A 22,657-nucleotide genomic window follows, 5' to 3' on the forward strand; every position below is an offset into this window, starting at 1 on the left:
AATTATCCTTTTTATTCCTTTTTTTCAGAGCAATCTTTTTAATTTTTGTGGGTACAAAGTATTCTAGAAAGTCTGTAAATAAAATAATGAAATATGTCATTTATTTTCATGATTCATGCCTATCTTTCTTGAATTAATTTTTTTTTATTATTTCTGTTACACTGAAGGCTCTCTCCAAGTCTCCATTTAGCCGAACTATTAAATGAAGAAATAGTAAGAATGTGAATTATTTGCATTTTGTCAGCGGAGTCTTCACTATTGTTGTTGTTAAGTGTCATTAAGTTGGTTCCAACACATAGCGACTCTATATAGGGTTTGAACCTCTGATCTTGCGATTAGCAGCTTAGGGCTTATCCTATCACTCCACACCAGGACTGTAAGCATCTAAATGAGAAGCTGTCTTTTATGCTAAAGGTCTGTTCTCCACCTGCCAGAATGAGTAAGGGCTTTTCTGTTTGTGCCAAACCTACACCCAATTCCAAGTTCTCCTCAAACAATTTGTACATTTTGCCCATTAATGAACAAACAGGGGGTCCTGGTATGGTGTTACAGGATAATGCAGCAGACCACAAGGTCTGTTTGAATCACAAGGTCAGCGGTTCAAATCCAGCAGCTGCTCCTTGGAAGCCCTATACAGAGTCGCTATGAATTGGAACCAACTCAACAGTATATAACAACAGCATACAGCAGTTTTGTTTTGTTTTCTGGTTTTGTTTATTTCCCCTTTGGCCCTTTCACTTTTCTGAATACTTTTCCAATGTTTGGGGGGAATTCTCCCCCTGATGAATCTTGATTTTTCCAAGGTAGAAGGAAGAAACACATTTCCCAGACTTCTTGGCTACCTGTGTATAGCCTGTGAACTAGTCTCTACCAATTAGAAGCATTTGTGCCAATTTTAGATGAGAACTTTATAATATGAAAGAGTAGGTGCCTCCAGGAGCTCAAAGGCAGCAGGACTAGGGGTTTTAGTCATTGCTGGCAGAGAGACAAAACTATTTTCTCTAGAGTTACATAGAATTTTGTATGTGGCTGTGGTTTTGCTGTACACTTAGCTTGCCTGGTTCTCTGGACCTCCAAGATGCTTTACTAGCCACCCAATAACCTTTGTTGTTGCTGTTAAGTGTCATTGAGTCAGTTCCAACTCATAGCGATTCTGTATATTTTCCAAGGAGCTGCTGGTGGTAAGTTTGAACTGCCGACCTTGTGGTTCGCTGTCCAAAGAAAGCTGATCCTACAGCACCACAGCAGTGACCAATGGAAGGTGGAAACCTTTAATAGATTATTACTCTACTTAAACTAGCCAGACTTTAGATCACATCCCTGACAGTTACAAGGAGATGAATATTTGGCTATTGTGAATTGTTTTTGTGAGAGTTGTTTTAGGGAAGAAAAGATCCCAAATTCAAGTGAATTTTACAGCGATCCCTTTATTCAATCTTAAATAGGATAAATACAAGATAAAGATAAAAACAGGTCTTCTGAATGAGGGAGACCGTTGAAGTTGTAATGACATCTAAAGGATTCACCTTCTTGTGGCCGATTTAATAGGGTACAGAAAACAAAGGAATTTCATCACAAAACTGGTTACAGTCGCAGGCAGCAGAAAGGGGACTATTACAAGTTAGAAAAGTTTACAAGTTTGGCCCTGAAGTCTTCAGGGAATGACTCATTATCATGTGACCCTGATACCCCAAGTTCCATCAAGGGGCATGCCCAGGTAAGTTCCTGAGAGAGAGACTGCCCCTTCGTGGCCTGGCTTGGTTGGTTTTTGGTTATATGCCGTGGAGTCGATGCCAACTCACAGTGACCCTGTATAGGGTTTCCAAGGCTATAAATCTTTATGGGAGCAAAAATATTCATCTTTCTCTCACAGAACAACTGGTAATTTCTAACTGCTGACCTTGGGGTTAGCAGCCCAACTCATAACCACTACGCAACCAGAGCTCCGTATGGCCTGGCTAGGGGAGTGGTTTTAATCCATTTAAAAATATATTTTGTCTTAAGGTAAAATTGCCTCTCCCAGACTCTGGCAGTTCAACTAGCAGAAATGTGTAAGTACTCTAGATAGCATCTGAATTTATGTGAAGGCTCAAGATGAAGTCAGGGCTCTGACTGTAGATTATAGTCTTCCTCAGGCCAAGTGCCTTCAGATTTCAGATTCTATGGATAAAGAGGTCAGTTAATATATACAGACCAAAATGTTTTTTTTTTCATTATTATTGTTTTATTCCACTTCACCTTCTTGCCTTTCACCAATTAGAACAATCTGTGTTGTTGTTGTTAAATGCCGTCAAGTTGCTTCTGACCCATAGCGACCCTGTATAGGTTCCCTAGGAGTGGCTGGTGAGCTTGAACTGCTCTCCTTGTGGTTCAAATGACTTTGCAGTCCAGTGCACTAACCCACAGTGCCACACCAGGACTCTCAGAACAAAGTTTATTTTGCCAAGTAAATTTGTTTTCTCACTGATGGAAGCTGTCTCTACTAGTATTCCAGGTGGATAGTTTCATTCTAGGAGTCCTGGTGTGGGTCTGTAGGATAAGCACTCGACCTCAAGGTCGGTTTGAACTGCAAGGTTGGAGGTTCAAACTCATCAGTTGCTCTTTGGAAGCTCTATACAGTGTCACTGTGAGTCGAAACCAACTCAATAGCTCTTAACAATAACTTTCATTCTCCTTCATTAGCCTTTGCTCTATCATCTAGAAATTTAAGAAAAAATGTCTCTTCTGCTGCTGGCCTTCTCTTATTCTCTCTCTTAGTTAGGTTGATAAGACTTCCTCTTTACTATGAATAAACTTTCAGGAGAAAGCGATGATTAATTTGTTTTCTCAATCTGCCACCTTGAACCTACAGTTTCACTGTACTTTTTACATTTATATTACTGCATCTGACATATAAAAAAGAAGTCAACTATGTTTTGCTTTAAGTAAATGATGATTTCTAATTTTTACATTCCAACCTCTTTACATAGTAATTTGTACTTTACCAAATATTCAGTTAATGTTTAAATGAGTATATTTATGCACAGATTTTAAGTTACTTTGAAAGTAAGATGCATATTTTAATGAATTTTGTTGACTTGATGGCACCTATATCAATGAATCATAGCTTACCCTTTTGCATTTTTTAGGAATTAATCTGTGACAGGACTACATTAGCAGAATTATATCAGGTGTTATAGTACTTCAAATTATGTTTTCAAAGTGACAAATTCTTTATATATCTGTAGGATACGTACTGGATTATAAACTACAAGGTTAGCAGTACAAGCCCACAAGCCACTGGGTGGGAGAACAATGAGACTTTCTGCTCCAGACAAAATTTACAGCCTTGGAAACCCTGTTAAAGGCTTGCTATGAATTGGAACTGATTTGACAGCATTTAACAAAAACAACAACATTGTGACAAAAGATACATTTTTTGAGTTCTAAAATAAAGTGTCTTTTAAAACTACTTGATGGGGGGAGGACATGAAAAAGTCTATCCTAAGTAAAAAAAAAAAAAAAAGTAAACATATTTTAAATGACAAGGCTACTAGAAACAGACCAAATTGTATTTATTTTGTTCAATTTTGACACTCAAAGAAATAGTGTTTTACATTTATGTGCAAACAAAATGCTTAAATGTTTTTCCTTAAGTAAAAAATAGATGAGTGTTTCTTAGGCAGAAAGTAAAAGCAAAAATTAAAAAATTAGTGGCAGATGGAGTTCATTGAACCCAATTCATCAAAGCAATAGAATTTTCAAAATTGCTCTGCTTATACATAAACTTTGAAAGAAAAACCTAGGAACTTTTTTTTTTTTTTTGTACTTAATTTCTATTTTTATTGTTGTTGCTGCTGTTTTCATTTTTATTGTGAATTGGACGAGGATTTATAGAGCAAATCAGTTTTCTATCAACAATTCATACTCATTTTGTTTTATGTCATTGATTGCAATCTCCACAATGTAGAATCATTTATTCCATGCAGTTCAAAACTACCAGCTGTTCCACGAGAGAAAGATGAGGCTTTCTGCTTCTATAAAGATTTACAGCCTCGAAAACCCTGTACAGGGTCGCTATGAGTTGGAACCGACTCCACAGCACATAACCACCACCACCACTCTGTTTCCTGGTTCCATTCCTCCTTCTTTCCTAATCCTTCTTGCCTTCTAAACCTTGTGTTTGGGAAATTGCTGCCCTTTTGATTTCAAATGGTTAATTGTTCTAAGGAGTTCATACTTCCTCAGGAACTTTTTGAGGTCACTGGAGCAAGCCGTTAATAATCTTCTCTCTGTCCAAACACTTATTCAAACACTGATGTAGACTGTTTTATATGTAAATATGATTTAATACACAAAAATGACCCAAAGAATTCTCTAAAATATAAATTAGTTAGTCTTTCTTCCTTTGAAAATCCATAATATAACAGCATCAAAAGAATATAGATTTTAATTTTTCCCTGTGCTTAAAGTTTATAGTGGTGGTAGTGATGTGCCCTGGAATTGGTTCTGACACATAGCGACCTTATATAGGGTTTCCGAGACTGTAAATATTTATGGCACCAGAAATCCTCATCTTTCTCCTGTGGAACAGTTAGTAGTTTCGAACTGCTAAACCTTTGAGGTTATATGGTAATAACTGAAAAATTAGTGGTATGTTTAATATGCTTACTATGTTTGATGTTTTATGCAAAGAAAATTATTGCCTGCTTTCCAGATACCATAAGTGTTTCATTCAGACAAGATTATGGTTGTTTCTTTGTATACTTTATAAACAAATTTTCAAGTATTTGTGTATTTCAACATAGACTTTTATCCTCTAACTTCCTAAACTTGGCTAATAAAAATACAATTTTTTAAAAACATGGGAATCCACATTAGTTGATTCAACAAATATTTGCAAATCCTGGTAGAATAAGCAGTGGACTGCTAACAGCAAGGTCGATGGTTCAAACACACCAATCACTCCTTGGAAACCCTATATAATAAGGGGTCACCATGAGTTAGAACCTACTCAAACGCACACAACCGTGATTCAAAGAATTTATCAAAATACCCACTTTTCAAAATTCAAATGTTGACAAGAAACAGTTTTGTCTTCTTCTTGCTAAACTTACTTATTGACATAACACCATCATGTTCTCCTATAAGGACATATATAAAGTCCCTAATACAAGTTGGTTTCATACAATTTGGGGCAAATTTTAATTAAAAGATAATGGAATAAAGCCCGTTTATGTATGCACATTGTTTTATATACAAATAATTTTCTAACTTCAGAAAATTTTAGATTTAATTGAGAATCAACCAGAACAGTGATTTTCAATCTGTATTTGAAATGGCCTTGTAGAGACTGAGAAGGCTGAATAAATAGGACTCAGGGTCCCCATCTCATCTTTACTCACAGTCTTCCACTTTTACCTTTTGTGTGTTGGCATGCTACATAAATTTTATTTGAAGAGAATGTTCTACTATTTTTTTAGTATAGTAAAACAATGAAAACTAGTGTTCCTTCCATATAAATGCCTTTCAAATATTTAAAGACAATCATCAACCCTCCACACACCTCCCCTCAACCGCACACACCAAGTTGTTTTCACTAGCATAATTCTTCCAGTTATTAGAGTCTTCAAATTTTGCTATTGTAAATTATTTCTTTGGAATGTTATTTTAGATGTTGGAGCTACTTATAAATCATGGTACCTAGAAAGGAGCAGTGTACTTCTAAGGTGGTCTGAATCATTACTGAGAACTTAGGCTATTATTTCTTTTGATTCGATAATAGGATTCTTATCTTTTGATAGACTGGTATAAGGCATTCATCTGTATTCTCAGGCACAGTATAGTACCTAACCTAGATTTATGAGCTCTATATATTTATAGGGTTGGGAAAAGATTGTGGTTGTTGTCAGGTTGTTGTTGTTGCTGTTGTCAGGTGCCATAGAGTCGGAACTGACTCATAGCAATCCCATGCACAGCAGAACGAAACAATGTCCGATCCTGGGCCAATCTCACTACTGCTGCCACATTTGAGTCCATCAATGATGTCACCTGGCCGATCCATCTCATTGGGGGTCTTCCTCTTTTTCTCCGACCCTTCATCTTACCAAGCATGATATCCCTCTCCAGTGACTGTTCCCTGCTGACAATATGTCCAAAGTATGAGAGACAAAGCTTAGCCATCTTGGCCTCCAAGGAGCACTCTGGTTGTACTTCTTCCAAAACAGATCTATTGGTTCTTTTGGCAGCCCACGGCACTTTCAGTATTCTCCTCCAACACTATAAATGAAAGGCATCAATTCGTCTATGATCTTCCTTACTCACTGTCCAGCTTTTGCATCCATATGAGGTTATTGAAAATATCATGGCTTGGGTCAGGTGCACCTTAGTCCTCAAACTGACATCTTTGGTCTTCAATACTTTAAAAAGTTCCTGTGTATCAGATTTGCCTAATGCAATACGTCGTCTGATCTCTTGACTGCTGCTTCCGCTAATGTTGATAGTTGATCCAAGAAAAATGAAGTCCTTCTTTTCTCCATTGATAAGTATGTTGTTTATTGTTCCGTGGTGAGGATTTTTGTTTTCTTGACATTGAGATGCAATCCATACTGAAGGCTGTGCTTTTTTGATATTCATCAGTATATGTTTCAAGTCCTCTTCACTTTCAGCAAGCAAGGTTGTATCATCTGCATATTGCAGGTTGTTAGTGAGTCTTCCTCCAATCCTGATGCCATGTTTTTCTTCATAGAATCCAGCTTCTCGTATTATTTGCTCAGCATACAGGTTGAACAAGTATGGTGAAAGAATACAAACTTGTCACACACCTTTCCCAATTTTAAAACATTCAGTGTTCCCATGCTCTGTTCGAGCAACTGCTTCTTGGTCCAGGTACAGATTCCTCATGAGTACAATTAAGTGTTCTGGAATACTCATACTTCTCAGTGTTGTCCATAGCTTGTCATGATCCACACAATCGAAAGCCTTTGCGTAGTCAATAAAGCATAGGTAAACATCTTTCTGATATTCTCTGCTTTCAGCCAAGATCCATCAGACATTAGCAATGATATCTCTCGTTCCACAGCCTCTTCTGAATCTAGCTTGAACCTCTGGAATTTCTCTGTCAATGAATGGTTGTAGCCGTTTCTGTATTACCTTTAGCAAAACTTTACTCGCTTGAGATATCAAAGAGATTGTCCAATGATTTCTGCATTCCGTTGGGCCACCTCTCTTTGGAATGGACACAAATATGTATCTCTTCCAATCAGTCAGCCAGATAGTTGTCTTCCAAATTTCTTGGCAGAGATAAGTGAGTGCCTCTTTTGCCACCTCACTTTCTTGAAAGATTTTAATTTTTATTCCATCAATTCCTAGAGCCTTGTTCTTTGCTAATTCCTTCAATGCACTTTTGGACTTCCTCCCTGAATATCATTGGCTCTTGATCATATGGTACCTCTTGAAATGGTTGTTAGGTGTGGTCAAATTACTTCTAACTCATAATGACCCTGTGCACAACAGAATAAAATACTTCCTTGTCCTCTGCCATCCTCACAATCATTGTTATGTTTGAGCATATTGTTGCTGTCACTGTGTCAATCCATCACATTGAGGGGCTTCCTCTTTTTCACTGACCCTCTGTATAATGTCCATCTCTAGGGATTGGTCCCTCCTGATAACATGCCCAAATCATTGAGATGAAGTCTTGGCATTCTTGCTTCTAAGGAACAATCTGGCTGTACTTCTTTCAAAACAGATATGTTCATTCTTCTGGAAGTCTGTGGTATATTCAACACTCTTCACCAGCACCATAATTCAAAGATATCAATCCTTGTTCCATTTTTCTTATTTATTTTACAACTTTTGCATGCTTACAAAGCAATGAAAATACTATGACTTGGGTCAGGTACAACTTAGTCTTCAAAGTGGCATGATTGCTTTCTAACACTTTCAAAAAAATCTTTTGCAGCAGATTTAACCAATGCAACATTACTTTTGATTTTTCACTACTGCTTCCATGAGTGTTGATTATAGCTCAAGTAAAATGAAAGCATTGGCAATTTCAATCTTTTCTGCAATTATCATAATGTTGTTTGCTGTACAGTTATGAGGACTTTTGGTTTCTTTATGTGAGGTGTAATCAATACAGAAAGCTGTCATCTTTAGTCTTCATCAGTAAGTGTATCAAGTCTTCTTCAAACAAGCAATGTTGTATCATTTCCATATTGCACATTGTCCATGAGTCTTCCTCCAATCCTGATGCATGTTCTTTCCCACATAGTCCAGCTTCTAGGATTATTTGCTAAACATAAAGATTGAATAAGTATGGTGAAAGGAAACAACCTTGACACACACCTTTCAGGATTTTAAACCATGCAATAGCCACTTGGTCGTAAGTAAAATTGCCATATAAACACAAGTAAGGGTTCTAGAACTCCCATTTTATTCACCATGCTACCAAAAATTTGTTATGATAATCACAGTCAAACACCTTTCTACAGTCAATAAAACACAGGTAAACATCTTTCTGGTGTTCTATTTCAGCTAATATCCATCTGAGAGCAGCATATCTCTTGTCCCACATCCTGTTCTGAATGCAGCTTGAATTGCTGGTAGTTCCCTGTAAATGTACTGATGCGGCCATTTTGGAATGATTTTCAGGAATAATTTACTTGCTTGTAATATTAATGATGCTGTTCAATAATTTCCACATACTATTGGATGCCCTTTCTTCAGGAACAGGAATAAATATGAATCTCTTCCAGTTACTGGCCAGGTAGCTGTCTTCCAAATTTGAGGCTGTCTTCCAAATTTGAGGCAAAAGACAAATGGGAGGACTAACAAAATTTCACTGAAGGTTATTTTACTATATCCATTTTCCCATAACCAAATATGAAAAGTATTTGGTGATTAAAAAAAAAAAAAAATTACACAAACCCAGGAGGAACACCAGAAGAGCAGAAAAGATAAAAGTCACATCATGAGGGTAGCACCCTATTACTAACTTCGTGCTCTTAAGATATTTTCCAACTGATATCCAAACCAAGTCCGTTTTTAAAGTATATACAAATAGAGGAACCCATGACCTCATATGCCTAGGGTATTCAAACAACGGACCAGAATTCTATGCAGGTGCAAAATCCTAGAATAAGTCCTGTCACATAAACCCAACAAGCTTTATAGCAGGTCCCATGTTGTGTTTTGCAGGTACACGCACATCTAATTACTGTGACTCTGTCTAAATAGGACTTCCCACCCCTTTGATAAGTGTGTACATTTCCCGTTTTGGATCCTTTATAATCCCAGATCGCCCTTCATTTGTAAAACCAAGGCTACTATGCCCTATCTGTCTCCCTCAGGAGCTTTCTATAACATTACTTTGATAAAGTTTTTTGTGTGTGGAAAACTTTATGCCTCTATTGGTCATTCTTTGCCAGTAGAAGGCATGGATCCTCCTTTATAAGGTAGGGACAACACTGTCCTGGGTATCAAAATGAGCACCTCCACCATTATTTGAAACGTTTTTATTGGTGTTCTTTCAATTCGTGGAGCCTTGTTCTTTGACAATGTTCTCAATGCAGCTTGAACTTCATCCTTCAATACAATTGGTTTTTGATCAAATGGTACCTTCTGAAAGGGTTGAGCATTGATCAATTCTTTTTGGCACAATTACCCTATTTTTTACTTCCATCTCTTTTGATGCTTCCTGCATAAGGTCGCTATGAGTCGGTACCGACTCAATGGCACCTAACAACAACAACGTCATCAATATTTTGCCCATACCAAAATTAAAAAAAAAACAAAACACTGTCATCTAGTCAATTCCAACACATAGTGACCCTATAGGGTATAGCAGAACTGCCCCGTAGGATTTCTGAAGCTGTCAATCTTTCATGGAAGCAGAAAGGAAGCTTCATCTTTCTCCCTTGGAGTGGCTCGTGAGACTGAACCACTGGCTTTGAGGTTAGCAGCCCCAGACATATACTACCTGGGCAAGTACTTTCCTCATTTGTTGTTAAGTGCCAGTGAGTCAGTTCCGACACATAGCAACCCTGTATAGGGTTTCCAAGCAGCAACTGGTGAGTTTGAACTGCCAGCTTTGGGGTTTAAACAGACTATGCAGTCCAGTGCATTAACCCACAGCAGGATCCTTCAATATTGCAACTCGAGGCTTGTGTTTTTTTCCTTGGTTCTATCAGCTTGAGATATGCTGGGCATCTTCTTCCCTTTTGGTTTTCTAACTCCAGGTCTTTGTAAATTTTATTATGCTTTACTGTGCCTTCTCAAGCTACCCTTTGAAATCTTCTATTCAGCTCTTTTATTTCATCATTTCTTCCTGTTTCTTTAGCTACTCTATGATCAAGAGCAAGTTCTAGATCCTCTCCTAACATCCACTTTGGTTTTTTAAAGTTTTTCTTGTCTTTTTGTTGATCTTTGCTTTCTTCATGTATGATGTCCTTGATGCCATCCACAATTCATTTAGTCTTGGGTCATTAGTATTCAATATGTCAAATTTCTTCCTGAGATGGTCTCTAAATTCAATTGGGATATACTAAAGCTCTTACTTTGGTTCTTGTGGACTTGTTTTCATTTTCTTCAGCTTCAGCCAGAACTTGCATATGAGCAATTGATGGTCTGTTCCACAGTTATTTCTGGCCTTGTTCTGACAGATGATATTGAGCTTCTCCATTAATTATTTCTAAAAATGTAGTCAATTTGAGTTCTGTGTATTCTATAGCGTGGGGTTCATATGTATAGTTACCACTGTTGTTGTTAATAAAGGTATTTGCAATGAATAAATCATTGGCCTTGGAAAATTCTAACATGCAATCTCCAAGCATCATTTCTAACACCAAGGTCATATTTTCAAACTACCAATCCTTCTTTGTTTCCAACATTTTAATTACAGTAAATCGTGATTGCATATTTGATCAACTTCAGACTGCTGATGTTAGATGCCATCAAGTCAGTATCAATTTATGGCAACGTTATGCAAACAGAACAAAACACTGTCTGATCCTGCACCAATCTCATAATCATCGCTACACTTAAGCCCATTGTGGCTGCCTCTGAGCTAGTTCATCCTGTTGGGGAATCTTCCTCTTTTTTTCACTGGTCCTCCACTTTACCAAGCATGATGTCTTTCTCCAGAGATTGGTCCCTCCTGATAATATGTCTGAAGTATGAGAGATGACATCTCACCATCCTGACTTCTAAGGAGCATTCTGGCTGGACTTCATACAACCTAGATTTGTTTGTTCTTTTGGCAGTGCATGGTACTTTTAATATTCTCCTCCAACACCATAACTTAAATGCATCAATTCTTCTGTGTTCTTCTTTATTCATTGTTCAACTTCCACATGCATATGAGACTACTGAAAATATCATGGCTTAGGTCAGGTGTACCTTAGTCCTCAAACTGACCTCTTTGCCCTTGAACACTTTAAAGAGGTCTTGTGAAGCAGATTTTCCTAATGCAATATGCTATTTGACTTCTTGACTGCTGCTTCCATGAGTGTTGACAGTTGATCCAAGCAAAATGAAGTCTCTGACAACTTCAATCTTTACTCCATTTATCATGATGTTATTTATTGGTCCAGTTATGAGGATTTGGGGTTTTTTGTTTACATTGAGCTGTAACTCATACCAAAAGCTGTGATCTTTGATCTTCATCAGTAAGTATTTTAAGTCCTCTTCACATTCAGCAAGCAAAGTTGTATCATCTGCATATCGTAGATTGTTAATGAGTCTTCCTTCAATCCTGAAGCCTTGTTTTTCTTCATATAATCCAACTTCTCAGATTTGTTCAGCATACAGATTGATTAAGTATGATGAAAGAATACAATCCTGGTGCACATCTTTTGTAATTTTAAACCATTAATTGTTCCCTTGTTCTGCTTGAACAACTGCTTCCTGGCCTATGTACAGATTCCTCTTGAGCACAATTAAGTGTTCCAGAATACTCATTCTCTACAATGTTTTCCATAGCTCTTCATAATCCACATAATTGAAAACCTTTGTAGAGTCAGTAAAGCACAGCCTGTAAAAGCTGTTAAAACCCTTCAATTTCTTCATCTTTATATTAGAGGTTGTTGGGACATATATTTTACTAACAGCTATATTAACTTATCTTCCTTATAGGCACAAGAATACTATCCTATTACTGGCAGCATTGTATTTCAAAATAGATCATGAAACATTATTTTTCACAATGAGCCTTTCCTCTTCATTTAATCTAGTTCCTGGCATAGAAGACCACATGACTGTCAAATTCAAAATGACCAATACCAGTTTACTTCAGCTCACCCAGGGTACTGATCTTTATGCTTTCCACTTATTTTTTGATGGCGTTCAATATTCCTAGATTCATAGTCCATATAGACCACATTCTAATTATTAACAGACAGTTGCAGCTATTTCCTCTCATTTTGAGATATGCCTCATGAGCAAATTAAGGTACTGAAAGCTTTTCTCCATCACATCATTAAAGTAGACTCTACTTTGAGGAAACAGCTCTTCCCCATTGTATTTGGTTTGCCTTCCAACCTGCGGGGCTCATTTTTCAGCACTACATCAGACAGCTCTGGATTATGAACCTCTCAGGATGGAAAGCACTCAAAATATGATGGGGTAAGAGTCACCTCTTAAAAGTAGAATGGACCTTAATGATGTAAATGGAGCAATGCTTTTGAGACATACATTTGCTGATGGGCACAACTCAAAATGGAAAGAAACAGCTGCAAACATTCATTAATACTCAGAACTTACAATGTACAAAGTATGAATGTATGAAAATTGGGAGCTATCAAAAATGAGATGGAACCCATAAAGATGGATATCTTGGGTATTAGTGAGTTGAAATGGACTGGTATTGGCCATTTTGAATAGGACAATCATAGGGTTTATTCTGCAGGAATAATAATGGAATCATATGAACAATATGATTGAACAATAATGAACAATAATTGAACAATAATGGAATCATATCCATCATCAAAAAGAGCAATTTAAAATCTATCTTGTCTGTAATAGAATAATATCCATACACCTACAAGGAAGACTAATTAATAACACTATTATTCAAATTTATACACAAAACACTAAAGCCAGTGATGATGAAATTGAAGAATTCTACTAACTTCTTCATCTAAAACTGATCAAACATGTAATCAAGATGCATTGCAATTACTGGTCAGTGTAGGCAAAGTTGGAAATAAAGAAGAATGATCAGAAGTTGGAAAATATGACCTTGGTGATTGAAATGATGCTGGAGATTTCATGATAAAATTCTGCAAGACCAACAACCTATCCATTACAAATACCTCTTATCAACAGCATAAAAGGCAATTATATACATGAACCTCAGTAGATGCAAAAATCAAATTGATCACATCTCTGGGATGAAACAAAGAAGAAGTTCAATATCATCAGCCAAAAATAGGCCAGGGGCAGACTGTGGATCAGACCAGCAATTGCTCCTGTGCAAGTCCGGGTGTGGGGCTGTGGGTTTATGAGCCAGACTGCAAAGCCATTTGAACTGCAAGGCTGGTGGTTCAAGCTTACCAGCTGCTTGGAAACCCTATCAAAGGTCACTATGGGTCGAAACCAACTCAATGGCACTTAACAACAACAACACAGTTCAGATTGAAGCTGAATAATATTAAAACAAGTTCACAGAGTATAACTATGATACACACAATGGAATATTGTGCCACCTTGAAGAATAACAAGGAAGCTGCAAGTTACTGCATAACATGGATGAACATTGTGGACATTATGCTGAGTGAAATTACTCACAATAAAAGGGGAGGAAAATTTCTTTGCTGGTTACTGGTGTATTGGGTGGGATGAGGGAGGGAAGGGAAGGTGGAGCACAGGGTAGAGAATAGACACAGGATAACTAAGTGGGACAGAGGTAAATAATGATGTATGCACAACCTTGGAACGACAGGGCTCTGCGTTACAGAGATTGAGGAATGGTTTGAATGGTAAAAGAAGGGAAATAATGTTAAGATGCGTGATGGTCTTTTGAATCTTAGTTTCCCTTGCCTACAATTGTAAAATAGACACTTGAAGGGGAGAGAAAGGAATAGCCAGAAACATCATCATAAAAAGCTTGTAAGTCCATCTTCAGCCTATAACTGATTGGGATACCTAAAATAGGGCTAGAACTTGCCTAGTAAAGGAGACTTCCTGCAGGGCCTTTGCATTGCATAAGACCATAGGTGGAATCCTGAACTGCATCCAGAACCTTCTGAGGTGGGAAATTTCCACTGAAAGGACAAGCAGACCAGCCTGGAGCAGCTAGAAGAACAGAAAATGCTTCTTGAAAGAAAGACCAGCAGGAAAAATCAAAAACAATAATGGCAGTCTGATTGACTACTACAAGAACAAACAAATCATTTGCCTGGAAACCATCATGGCAAGTGGTCAGGTCCCCTCGGGGCAAACCCCTTCCAAGACTAAGACTCAAGGGGAATACATGAGCAGGCATGTGGTCTTGCTGCTGACCACGTAGGTCCCCAATAAGGGGAAGTTGGGGAAAAAGAGCAATGAAGTTGTGAGCTAGTCTAACCACGTTCAATAGACTAATGTCAACCGGGGTTGAGACCTGGTTGGCCAGCAGTATGGTAAGACCTGGGGACTCCTGGGCCCAGGGACAGGGACATGGCCACAGAGAACTAGAGCGGAGAGTGAAGCATCCACCTGATATGAAGTGAGGGGAGATGCACAAGAACACCCAAACTTGCAGATAGTACCCATTTGACCTGGCTTCAATGGCTGGATTACCAGAACTCGACTAGAGGAAGAAAGAAGAGGCAAAAAAAACCAGTAATCTGTTACAATTTGATGAACTTGACCTATACTTATGGATGTAGTAGCTCAAAGGAGGGAATAAATCTTTATAGCAAGGATCATTTCCACCTCCTTGGTACACAAGTTCAACAAGGATGGACAACTTAACCATTGGCTACTCAAAATGGGGGGACTACAAAGGCAAGAAGTGACTGGCTTATAAGCTTTCAAGAGGGAACCTAGTTTCAGAGGGTGCAGGGGAAGGCAGAATCTCCACTGAGTGATTTCCAGCTTTTCTGGACAGGGCTAATGAAAGGAGATGGGGATAAGACTATTTTGGTTCAATAGTGAATGATTACTACCAGTCTGACTGTGAGTGTTGGAAATGTAAAGGTAGACAGGTGTTTTGTAACAAGAGGAAGGGAGTAGGTGATTTTGCAGTCCAGGAACAGAGGTCCCCGGAACCATCAAGGGAGAAGAGTGGAGAGTGGGACTCTATCCAGAGAATCAGTGACACCAGAGATGGAGGCAGAGATGATGACGTGGAGAGATGGAGCAGCTGTGGACTCTGGACTCTGGGAGAGAGAGGAGCTGTATGCTAACATCCAGGGGGCAGGCTTGTGGAGTAGTTTGATGATGCATGCAGGGAACTATAGTCATTGCAATGAAACGAAAAAAGATAGGATGAATGTAAAGCTAATGTTCTCCCATAATTCAAAATAATAATTAAAAATAAAGAGTATAACTATGACCTTGAACATACCCACCTGAATTTAGAAAACTTTTCAAGAAAAGATTCGATTCATTAGACACTAGTGACTGAAGACCAGAAGAGTTACAGAATAACATCAAGAACACCATATAGGAACAAATTAAAACATCTTTTAAAAGACAGGAAAGAAAGAAAAGACCAAAATGGATGTCAGAAGACACTCTGAAACTTGCTCTTGAATGCAGAGAAGTTACAGCAGCAGGAAGCAATGAGAACATAAAAGGGATGAACAGAAAATAAGGGAAGCTAGAGAAGACAAAGTAATGAAATGTGCAAAGACCTAGAGTTAGAAAACCAAAAGAGAATACGCTCAGAATTTCTCAAGCTGAAAGAACTGAAGAAAAAATTCAAGCCTCGGGATGCAATACTGAAGAATTCTATGGGTAAAATGGAGTCCTGATATGGCACTGTGGGATAATCACTGGAAGGCTAACCGCAAGGTCAGTGATTCAAAAGCACAAGCTGCTCCACAGAAACCCTATATATGGTTGCTATGAGTCAGAAGCTACCCCACGGCACTTAGAAACAGCATGGGCAAAATACTGAAGGATGCAGAAAGCATCAAAAGGAAATAGAAGGAATACACAGAATCATTGCACCAAAAAGAATTGGTGCATGTTCAGGCATTTCAAGAGGTAGCATATGGCCAAGAACCAATGGTATTGAAAAAAGAAGTCCAAGCTTCACTGAAACTATTGGTGTAAAACAAAGCAGCTGCTGGTGGTTGTGGTTATGTGCTATGGAGTCAGTTCTGACTCATAGCAACCCTGCATAGGGTTTCCGAGGCTATAAATCTATATGGGGGCAGAAAGTCTCATCTTTCTCTCATGGAATGGCTAGTAGTTTCGAACTGCTGACTTTGTGGTTATCAGCCCAACTCATAACCACTGTGCTACCAGAGCAAAAATAAAAATTGAAATGTTTCAACAAACTGATACAACACTGGAGGCACTCATTCATCTATGCCAAGTAGACATAGGTCAACTGATAGGCAGAGATTTATATTTGTGCCCATTCCAAAAAGAGGTGACCCAACGGAAAGGTAAAATCATAAAGCAATATCATTAATATCACATGCAAGTAAAATCTTGCCAAAGATCATTTTAAAACAGTTGCAGCAGTACATCACAAAGAGTTGCCAGGAATTCGAGCCAGATTCAGAAGAGGAAGTAGAAAGAGGGATATCATTGCTGATGTCAGATGTATCTTGGATAAAAGCAGAGCATACCATAAATATTACTCAAAGGTATTCAACTGTGTGTATCATAACAAACTTTGGATAATGTAGTACGGAATGGGTATTCTAAAACATTTCATTGTGATCATGAGAAATCTGTAAATAGACAAAGAGGTAGTCATTAAAACAGATCAAGGGGATAATGGGTAGTTTTAAATAAACAGGATTGCATACTTTCACTATATTTATCAAATCTGAGTTCTGAGCAAATAATCCAAGAAGCTGGATAATATGAAGAAAAATGTGGCATCATGATTGGAGGAAGATTCCTTAGCAACCTACGATACGCAGATGACACATTACTGCTTCAAGTGAAGAACACTCACAATACTTACTGATGAAAATCAACATCTTCAATATTGATTGCACCTCAACATAAAGAAAACAAAAATCCTCACAACTGGACCAATAAATAACATCATGATAAATGGAGGAAAGATTAAAGTTGTCCAAAACTTCATTTTGCTTGGATCCACTATCAACACTCATAGAAGTTGTTGTTGTTGTTAAGTGCCGTCGAGTCGGGTCCAACCCATAGCGACCCTGTACAGGGTTTCCGAGGGTGTAAATCCTTACGGGAGTAGAAAGCCTCATCTTTCTCCCGCGGAGCAGCTGGTAGTTTCGAACTGCTGACCTTAAGGTTCGCAGCCCGATTCGTAACCACTACAAGAATTCAATGTATTGTATTAAGCAAATCTGCTTCAAAAGACTTCTTTAAAGTGTTCAAGAGCAAAGATGTCAGTTTGAAAACTAAGGCGTGATTAATCCAAACCATGGTATTTTCAATAGCTTCAAATTCATGTGACTAAGGAAGACCAGAGAGAATCGATGCATCTGAACTATGGTATTGGTAAAGAATATTGAAAGTACCATGAGTTAACAGAGGAACAAACAAATCTGAGTCGGAAGAAGTACAGTCAGAATGTTCCTTAGAAAATGAGATTGGCAAGACTTCATCTCTGACACTTTAGATATATGGTCAGTAGAGATCAGTCCCTCAAGAAGGAATCCATGCTTGGTAAAGTGGAGGTTTGATGAAAAAGATGGATTGATACCACGGTAGAAACAATTATCTCAAAGAACAATTGTGAAAATGGCCCAGTACCAGGCAGTGTTTTGTTCTGTTGAGCATAGGGTCTCTGTGAGTCAGACCTTCTTGACGGCACCTACCAAAGTGTCCACCTGCTATTCCTAAGGTTTTCACCGGACATTTTATATATATATATAAATTGATCCCAAGCCTTTATTCCTACTCATAGAAACTGATAACACGAGGACATGGGGAATTTCACACATATGAAGACATTATAAAACATACTGTTAAACAACCAATATGTTCAAGAATCAATTAAAGAGGAAATTAGAAAAGAATATCCCATAGAACTTATGGTCCATAAATAAAGATAAATAATCAGGAAAAGATATAAATTCCTGCATAAGATGTGATCTTCAAATTTAGAATCTCATTCACTGAAAGATCAGAAATCTACCTAGCTAGATATCTGCTTGTAATAGACAGGGCTTTTTGATAACCTGTGTATTCTATGCTAAAATGATTTTCTCCCCACAAATCAGCTCTTTGAGTAGCAAAGTCACTGTGACTAATATTGATGTCACTAGAGTAATACCCTGCTACCTTTCTTGTTGGCCTAATAGAATCAGAATCCCATAACAGAAAAAGAAATAACATCTTAATATGAACAGCAAGCTAGTATCATCAGGGGTCTATTATGGATGTGTTAAGCACTAGTTTTCTGTGTGTGTATGTGTGTGTATATACTCAAATGTATATGTACAATTTATTTTCTCCTTCATCTGCTAAAAATAACAAGTTTGGTTCTGACATTTTATTGTTGCACACAGAAATCTAATTGTTTGATTATCTCATATTCACAGTTTCTTCATTTTCATAGGCTTATACACCCAAATAACAGCTGCTAGTTAAAGTAAAATGAGCGAATATAATTCTGAGAAAAACTAAGTCATCCTACGCCTTCACAAAACAGATATTTAGTAGCAGCTGTTCTTAAACATGAGCTCACATTTTAAAAGCCTATTATAATACCATTATAGAAGCTACTGAGAATCTCTATTTGATTCAAACCTTTAGTTATTCTGTAGTATATACAGATAATACACTTATGCTTCCCCAAACAATTTATAGGAACAATTGGCTCACGAGTAGGCAGGCTAACTCATTCTTTCACTTTCACTTGTGTGCTTTCACTCACTAGTTCAAGGTCTCGCTTTCTCTTTCACTCACTACTATACACACACATATATATCGAGTCCTGGTGTGGACTTGACTGCTAACTACAAGGTCAGCAGTTCAAACCCACCAGCTGTTCCTTAGAAACCCTATACAGAATCAGTATGAGTCAGAACCAACTAGACTAGACAGAACATATCAACAACAAATATATAAACACATATTTTTAAGTCTACATTGCTTCTGATTTTTTTCCCCACTAACTGGCAAAGACATTTTTTTTTTTTTTTTCAAATAACAGGGTCTAACAATGACACAATGTCCCTTAAGATTGTCTATTAAGTCATATGCAAAAGGTCCCTCACTCACTGCCATCGTCAATTCCAACTCAAAGCAACCCTGTATGGGGTTTCTGAAATTGTAAATCTTTTGGGGAGCAGAAAGCCTCATCTTTCTCCCACAGACCAGCTGGTGGGTTTGATACCAACCATCCTTCCCACTCAGCTGGGTTTGAAAATCCATTGCAGTGACCACACAGAACTCAGACATGATTCTCACAGTTATGGGGTTATTAAGGGAGTTAACAGGTTACAATTCCAGGGCAGTAATGTTCAGGGCACAGTTATTACAGTCAAGACAGCCTCTCCTCAGCTTTGCCCACTGGCAGGCCTCTGGGTGACTGACCACAGGCAGGTCTCAAACTTCTCAGACAACAAATCTCTTCTAAGGTTGTTAATAAATGCTCAAAGGCACTCCACTCTACTATAGGCCTCAGCCCAAAGGCTCTTGGCTTAGCTCAGTGAGTCAGCAAACCTAGCTTCCCCTTTAAGTGCCTGAAGACATCCTATTCTGCAAGCTCACAGCTCTGTCTGGTGTTCTGGCTCTCGGTCCTGCCACTGCAGGGCCTCTGCCACTCCTCTGCTACTCCTCCAGTGCCACATATTTCTGTCCCTGGGTCAAGGAGTTTCAGTGTGCAGGAAGTTGGGGTCCAAACGATTCACTACACTCCTTGCTCTTCTTTGATTTTAGTGAGATCCCCCTCCTGATTCTGATATAGCTCTTTTTATACATATAGGAGTTAGAGTTCTGGTGTGGCACTGTAGAGTAAGTGCAGGACCACAAGGTCAGTTTAAATCACAAATCAAGTTGTTCAAACTCACCAGCCACTCCTTGGAAACACTATACTGAGTCACTAGGAGTCCTGATGTGGCGCTGTAGGCTAATGCGTCAGATTGCAAAGTCATTTGAACTGCAAGGTCAGTGGTTCAAGCTCACCAGCTGCTCCATGGAAAACCTCTACAGGGTCGCTATGGGTCGGAATAGACTCAATGGCACTTAACAACAACATGAGTCAAAAGTGACTCAGTAGCACTTAACAGTAACAGGAGTCAAAGCTCCATGTTTTACGATCACAATTAACTCTGCTAACCACTCACAGGAGTCTTGATGTGGCACTGTAGGTAGAAGCACTGAACTACTAACTGTGAGGTCAGAGATAGGTGGCTCAAACCCACGACCATTGCTCAGAAACCCTTGGTGAGGTTGCTATGAGTCAGAACTGACTCAAGGGCACTTAACAACAACTCACAATTGAATACTAATCCTATCAGCATCTTCTTCAACCTTCTCTTGTCCAAAGTCAGCAGGACAAAATGTTTAGTGGGGGTTACAGACAATGACTAGAGGAGACATTAAATAATTCACTGTACCACACATATCAACAATCATGAAAATAGCACAGAATCAGGCAGAGTCTCAGTCTATTATACACAGGTCATTAGTTGGCGCAGACTTTACAACAACTAACAACATCGATAAAAAATCTGATCTTTTATTAAATTAACTCCTAGGGTGGGGCTGTAGGATCGCCAGTGGACTGCAAACCACAGGGTTGGTAGTTCAAACCCACCAACTGCTTCTTGGAAATCCCATGTAGGGTTTCTAGGGGTCAAAACCCACTCAACAGCACTTAAGAGGAAAAATAATGGTTAATTTAGGGAGCGTGGTGGCTTCACAGGATAAGCACTAGACTGCAAACCACAAGGTCAGCAGTTTGAGCTGACCAGCCGCTCCATGGGAGAAACATTAGATATTCTGCTACTGCAAAAGATTTAAAAGCTCAGAGATGCTATATAAAGTCGCTATGAGTTGAAATCAATTCCATGGCACTTAACAACAACAATGGCTAATTTAAACCTTTAATACACTCAAATTTAGCATAAAAATATAGCTACAAGTGGTTTCTCAATATCAAAGGAAACCAAGTTTGTCATTAAAAATTGAAAAGAGCCTTTCTCCAGTGTTGGTACGCTAAATTCAGACTTCTAGCCTCCTAAATGCAAGCCACCAAAGTATGACAAACTGACAAACAGGTGGAGGCATGTGTGTCACTGTGATGCTGGAAGCTATGCAACTGATATTTTAAATACCAGCAGGGAATACCCATGGTGGACAGATTTCAGATGAGCTTCCAGATTAAGACAGATTAGCAATAAAGACAAGCAACCAACTTCTGAATGCTTAGCCATTGGAAGCCTTATGAATAGCGGTGGAATGCTATCAGATAGCACTAGAATATTGAATATTGAATCATTATGAATAATGTCAAAATAGCTCTGGTAGCGTAGTGGTTACGAATCGGGCTGCGAACCTTAAGGCTAGCAGTGCGAAACTACCAGCCGCTTCGCAGGAGAAAGAGGAGGCGTTCTGCTCCTGTAAAGATTTACAGCCTCGGAAACCCTGTAAAGGGTCGCTATGGGTCGGAACCGACTCGACGGCACTTAACAACAACAACAACAACAATAGTGATAGAAGATGAGCCACTCAGGTTGGAAGGCATTCAAATATACTGGAGGAAGAGCAGCCTCCTCAAAGCAGAGTTGGACTGTGATGACATCAATGGAATAAAGCTTTCAGGACCTTTAGTTTCTGGAGAGGAACAACTCAGAATGAAGAAAAAAAGCTGTAAGTATCCATTAGACATCCAAACGTGGAATTTATGAAGTATGAATCTTGAAAAATTAAAAGTTGTCAAACAGGACATGGAATGCATAAACATCGATGTCCTAGGAATTAGTGAGTTGAAATGGACTGACATTCGTCATTTTGAATCTGACAATCAGGTTTAAATGTCAAACTGAACAGGAATGGTATTGCACACATCCTCAGAAAGAACATCTCAAGATCTATCTTGAAGTGTAATGCTGTCTGTTATTGGATAATATCCATATGCCTAAAACAAAGTCCAGTTAATACCACTATTATTCAAACTTACATACCAGCAATTCAAACCAGTAATGACAACATTGAAGAATTCTACCAACTTCTTCAGTCTGAAATTTAACAAATATATAATCAAGATGTATTGATAATTACTGGTGATTGGAATACAAAGGTTGGAAACAAATAGGAAAGATCAATAGTTGGAAAATATGGCCTTGGTGATAGGAATAATTCTGGAGTGGAATGATAGAATTTTGCAAAAACAATGACTTACGCATGGCAAACACCTTTTTTAAACAACATAAAAGATTACTACATTCATGGACCTCACTTGATGTAATACACAGATAGCAAATTAACTACATCTACTGGAAGAGACAACATTCTTATCAATAAACAACATTCTTATCAATGGAGAACAGATTGAAGTTGTCAAGGACTTCATTCT

Source organism: Chrysochloris asiatica, unplaced genomic scaffold (genome assembly GCF_000296735.1).
Source record: "Chrysochloris asiatica unplaced genomic scaffold, ChrAsi1.0 scaffold00048, whole genome shotgun sequence".
Lineage (NCBI taxonomy): Eukaryota > Metazoa > Chordata > Mammalia > Afrosoricida > Chrysochloridae > Chrysochloris > Chrysochloris asiatica.